Source organism: Thalia democratica, chromosome 3 (assembly GCF_965202585.1).
Source record: "Thalia democratica chromosome 3, ktThaDemo2.hap1.1, whole genome shotgun sequence".
Taxonomy (NCBI): Eukaryota; Metazoa; Chordata; class Thaliacea; order Salpida; family Salpidae; genus Thalia; species Thalia democratica.
Genome location: NC_139167.1, coordinates 19,846,332 through 19,852,830, shown reverse-complemented (window position 1 = coordinate 19,852,830; position 6,499 = coordinate 19,846,332).

Genomic DNA, 6,499 nt, shown 5'->3' with positions numbered 1-6,499 from the left:
TACTTATTTCGTTTTTTTTTTTTGTTTAAAACGTATTTGTTTGCATTTTACTAATGTTTACTAATATAATTTCAAAAACAAAATGTTTTTACATGATAAAAACGTTTACGCACGTAAAACTTGCTAACAAAAGAACACAATAATTTGTCTTTGTAATATTTAATCCTAAATCAAATAATATACGTAAATACTTGTTGACCGTATTTGGTTGTTTAAATTTAAAACGAAACCGTTTATAAGTTACTATTGGGTACAAATTTATTTATTTTCATTGAAACTTAAACTGGTTTTTAAATTCAACACTAAAACTGTTGTAAATTTTGTAAGGTTCAAAACTTATATACTTATAGCTTTATAATAAAGTTTATGTATTTTAATAAATACTTATAAATTTATATGTTCACAGTTTGTTTATAAAAAATCTTCATGACAAGGTGATATAAATAGTACATTTTCTAGTAAAATGTTTGTAAAGCTTTGAGTAATCTTGTTATTGTAAAATGATGTTAGTTAAAAAAGGAAATTAACTTTAAAAAACTGTTATATTTTTCAACATGAGTTTTTTTTCGATCTACGCAATGTAAACTAATGTAACAAATCCAATTTTAAGCAAAAATAGAGCTTTTATTTTTCAGAAAACAAGAAGTTCTCGTATCATTCGATATTATCATTTATAAATATAATCGATGACATGTATAAACAAAAAAAATGCTATGGTTTTCATTAAAATAACTTTATTAAATAACTTATATCTATACTGATTGTAGTATTAATTGCTGTATTTTTTCGGTTGAATAAAATTGTCATTTATGGTCTTTTGAACAGAATGAATGATAAAAATAAGGGTTCTATTTGCGACGAAAATCGACACTGGTAAAAAATGTTTGTAATAAATTTCAAAATTTTGACAGGCTAAGTTAAACGTTTTACTTAGAGTAGATAAAATACCCTTAACAAATTGTACAGAGTATTCAACGCCATTAACAAGCATACGTAAATTGAAACACGTGGAAACTAACTATTGTATTAAATAGTTTTAAACAATTGATTTTAATGTATTTTGTTATACTCTTGTAGTCTCAGTTTAATATGTGACGTAGATATAAGTTATTTAAAACGTACAAACAAATTTACCTTATTAGGTAATTTAAATAATCGAAAACAAATTTGTTTTATTGCAGTCTCATTTAAAGTTTTGTTTTAATTTTTAATCATAGCTCTGTAAACAAAAATTACGTGGCTTAAATATGAAATATACATTGGAGCTATTTAAGTTATCTGTAGAATTTGGCTTAAGTAATACTTTATTATGTATTAAATCTACTTTCATCTTAATGAAGTAAATGCTATACTTGGTAATATTTTTTATTCGTAAGATCATTTGTTCGAATAATAATATTAGAAGAACAGTATACTTAAAAAATAACAGAATAACTTAATAAGTTTTACAAATCTACTACAGACTTACTAAATTCTCCACTTCAAGCTTGTTTTTTAACCCAGTTTTAAATTTATCGAAACTTTTTACAGGTTGTAACAATTAAAGCTAGTCAGAAGCATGAAAAAATTAACTTTCTGAAAATTTATTTCAATCTTTTACCAAAACACGTGTAATCATAATAACTAGTGCTATGTACTGAATGAACGTTTAGTAAAATTTAAGTTAAGATGTTTCTGAATTATGGCAATGATTTTCTTACTTCAATATGCAAAGCTTCTAACTTTGTCTAAACAAAAGAAAATTTTAAAATAGACTTATGATAACAAACTTATTTTTAAAAGTCCTGAAAGAATATTCATGAACACAATGCTTACAGTCGGTGTGTTTATATTGTTTGTACTGGTGGCTGTGCTGCAAGCCTTGATGTACTGCAGGATGCTGAAAAGTAATGGAAACAGCAAAGAAAAACAAGGTAAGTAAGAAAAAATATCTAAACTTGAAAATAATCATTCTTTTAGTTTACGACTTGCCTAATTTATTGATATCATAAAGTAACTGTTTTTGAACTATATTTTAAATTAAAAATAACTTAATATTTCAGTCTTTGAAATTGACGGAAGCCGGACGACAGGCTTGACCGGTTCGAGGGAGTCTAACAGGGAAAACACCAATCCTGAGAGGAATCCTTTAGTTCAAAACCGGGGTTGCGAAAACCACCAGTTAATTAATCCAGGGCAGATGGCAGCTACTACTCAAGAACCAGCTAGTTTCAATCGTCAAGATAGTGAAAGCAACTTTGCGGACAGAAGGGCTGAAAGAAACAGGTTTAATCAGGTACCTGCATCTGATCATAACGATAATTGTTAAGACTTAATAAAAAAAATTATCTGTAAGTACAGTATATCCGTTTAATGTTATTCGTTTAAGTTGTTCTGCCTTGTGTTACAAACATTGTTCTAAGAACTTCAAAAAATATTTTCTATGATACTGTTTGTTAAAAGTTGTTTTGTTACTGCTTTTCTTAATTTATAGTATTTTTTGCTGTCTTTTCTCCTCTGTTCCCAACTTACATTGTGTTTAATTTGCCATTTTTTGTACATGAAGCCAACTTAAATTGATACGATCAAATAATATCAATTTTATTAATGTTTTTTCGTGTAAGGGTAAATACAAAAATTTCTGTGATTAATTTTAAACTAAAAAACTGTTTTAAAGCTCTATAATTTTAGCTTTGCTTTTACAGTATATGTACATTTTAAAAAACTGCAAGCTTATTTAAGTTTAGGCTAGCTTATTAGTTCAATTAATAGGAATGTATGGTTTTATTAAAGTTTGGTTTTTGACGATTTTTTCTAAAAACAAATATTGCTTTTATTTTCATGATCCTTTAGTTTAAGACGATTTTTAATTATTTTTTTTTTTTGTTTTTTTTTTTCACATATCTTTAATTCTTATTAACTTGTTATAGGATAAAGTTTTGACAATTTTAGTTTTTTATTAACCATCACACATAGTCTTAGTTAATCAATAAAACAAAGTTTATAAACTTATTTTAATCTATTTAAACATTTTATTTTCTTTACTTTAAAACTTTTCGTAGTTAAATGAATTTCAGAAATAAAACAGTTATACTTACAAATGCTTTATTTTGTAGCTACACCAATTGAAGCAATTTAAAAATAATATTAGTTTAATTGATTTTAACTTAGTTTGACGTCAAACAAAGTATAATTCGTCTAAAACTGAAAAGTACGAATGCAGAAAACACGTTTAAACTATAAAAAAATTATAATTCAGTGGTAAATGTTTTATTTTCTAGTGTAATTACCAATTAAGTATTGCTTAAACTGACAATAAACATATAATGAAAACTGTAGATTTAACTTAAGGTAAGTGACTAATTTTACCATAGTAAAAAGGTATAGTCGTTGAATATTATTTACTCAGTAATAAAACTACTTTCGGATTCCCTGTAACAAATAAGTCACAAAATTAGAAATATATTACAACAATAAAAACAAAAGAAATAAATATAATAGTTATCTATTAACTTGAAATAATATTATTAAAAAATTATAATTAAAACCTTTAATTCTTCAAATTTAGAATTAAATAATTATGTTTGGTCTATAATTTAACTAAAAAGTATAAAACTAAAATTTTCTTACTTTTTTCACAAACTAAAAATTTTTAGGGGCAGGCCAAATGTGCGAAATGTAGAAACAGTTTAAATTCATTTAGTTCACGAAATTTACTTAATTGTCCAATTCATTTCAAAAAAATACAAATTATTTGTTACCTTTTTTATTATATCCAATAAAGTTCAAAATCTAGCGTATTTTTCAGGTGTGTTTAGTTTTATTTGTCTGCATAGTCTGTAAGCATTTTAGTTTACCTAAAAAGTAATTACAAATTTACTGAAAGTATGAAAAATTTAAGTTACTAGTAATTAAAAGGTCAACCAACAAGTTAAAACTACATTTCCATAAACAAATATACTTCAGTTTTTTTTTGTTCGATTAAACAAAGGTACAATAAATCAGCAGCTTGGTGGGTCTATTAAATTAAAACAATTAAAATGTAAATAACTAGCATCATAAATTGTACTTTAGTCTGAATTACGTAATGTTGAAACTTTTATGTTTTGTAATCATCATCTGAGCAAATATTACTGACTCGCTTACAAGGTAAATATAAATAAAGTTTTCATTTCAACATGAGTATTATTGAAAGTCATACTAAACAAGTTTATAGGTACACAAAAAATCATGTTAATAATTAGCCAAGTTTATCAATTGTAAACAAACAACTTTAGCGCCAAAAATTGCCATATATATAATTTATTTTTAAATAGCCTAATACTTTGTATAATTATTTAAGTATATAGCTATTTTTATACTTATAAAACTTTCTTAGCTTACCTCAGTTTTAAAAAATGTTTTAATACAATGCAAACTTTTATAAGTAGAAAGTATCAATTAAAACACATTTTAACTCATACTTTTAATTTAAAATATAAAATTTCAGGATAATGTTAAAATATAATTAACTGCGCAATTACTTTTAACTAAATAGCTTTTAACTTTATGTATTTTTTAAACTAGAAATAAAATTTTTGTAATCATTATTATTCATTATTATTGTTTTTGTTCTCATTAAGTGCATAAATGCTACAGTACTTTATGTTTTCATCTATAAAAATTAAGTTCAGTTATAGTAGAATTCACTTCTTTAAAAATATTAAGAATTATACGATAGTTTACTTATTTATTAAAATGTTAAATTCTTTTTACTGTTCAAGTATTGTTATTAAATTAAAAATAAACTATTAGCACAAAACAATATAAAAATTCAATGTGAGGACGTTTCAGCGTATTACATTTTTACCTTCTTTAAAGAAGATACAACCTATCATTCAAGTATTCACATGTTTGCTTCTAAGTTGTTTATCTGAATTTATAGTTTAACTAAAGTTATATATTTTAATAGTTCTTATGTTATTATTAATGTTTTTAAGTACATTTTTAAACACAAAATTCAATTAATTTTCGTTTAGTAATCTTTTCTTTCATTTACTTTAATCGATTTTCTTAATACTTATTACTTAAAAGTTTAGATGATTAAAATTATGTGTAATAGCTCGTAAGAAACTTTATAAGCATGTGGTGTACGACTTGATAACCGAAAAGTTATTTCGTACACCAGGACAAATCGTATTCCTTAGAAAAAACGTTTTGGGCGCATTTTTTATCGTTCAAGATTATTTTATAATATGAAGTGCTACTAACTAACTTATTTGTTGAGTTTAAAGTTTGTAATTTTTTTAAGTAAAGATAAAACTAAAACTAACTTTACTTAAGTTTTTAAAAGTTGCAAGCTATAGTTCTTATCAAAATGATATAAGTAAAGACTGAAATCGCTTATTGTGCACAATATCTAAATTCTAAAATATAATAAACTTATTAAAGCATTTATCAATTACTTTTTAAAGCTAGTCAGCATAAATTAAATTGTTTAGTGGCTAAGGTTTATGGTTGTTTCAAAAACAACAGCAATCTTAAAAACGGTTTAATTTAAACTTAAATTAATTTTTTGTTATATCTTATAGCATTCTACTTATAAAAAAAAATAACAACAAATAAAGAGTCTGTGTCTATAAAAAAATTACAAAAACAGCGAAAAACTTTTTAATATTACTCAAATTTTTATAACTTAAGTTACAACAGTTTTTTCATATTCATTTAACTCTATGACACGTGAAAAAATCATTTTATATAGAACTATTTAAAAACAAAAACTGTACCTGATTACTAGTAAGCTCCTTTTTAAGGATTATTATAAATATGTACCAGCCTTTTTAGAGGTTAATGACTTCGTCAACATTATAAAACTACTTATAATTTTAGTTTAAGTTTTAGTGTTTTACAATTAAAATTCCTCATGAAAGTGATTCACAATATCAAAGTCTTTACTAAGTTAAGAGAAGTAGAAAAAGTCTTAATTTTTATTGCCATTTTTTAAACCTGGAAATAACTTCGTATAAAAGTATAGGCGCTCAGGTATAAATAATACAAAAGAGTATACTTGTATGAATTTGTTTGTTAAGTAGTTTTTTTACTACTATAATATGTGACCAAGTTGAATAAAACGCTTATATAATATAATTTTTAAGTGTATTTGTGATAAGTTCATTAAAAAACATAAAAAAAAAGTTTAATAATATGTTTTATACTTCATCTAAAATATATATATTTTTAATTTTTTTTGTAATAAACACATGTCCCTTTAAGTAGTTTTATTAACTAGTTTTCTTATTTTAAAATCATGGTATTTTTGAACTGTTTTTCTAAATGTTAGAACCAAGAGTCAAAAAATTGTTTTATAAACATAGAACTTATGATAACATTTCAAATTAAACGTTTTAATTTACATGTTTAACAATTATTAATGTTATGAAAATATCACAAAATAGTAAACTGAAGTTAATTAACAGTGTTTTTTTAATTTGTATGCTAAAACTAAAAGCGCTTGAAACTTCAAAAATATTTCAAACTTTGT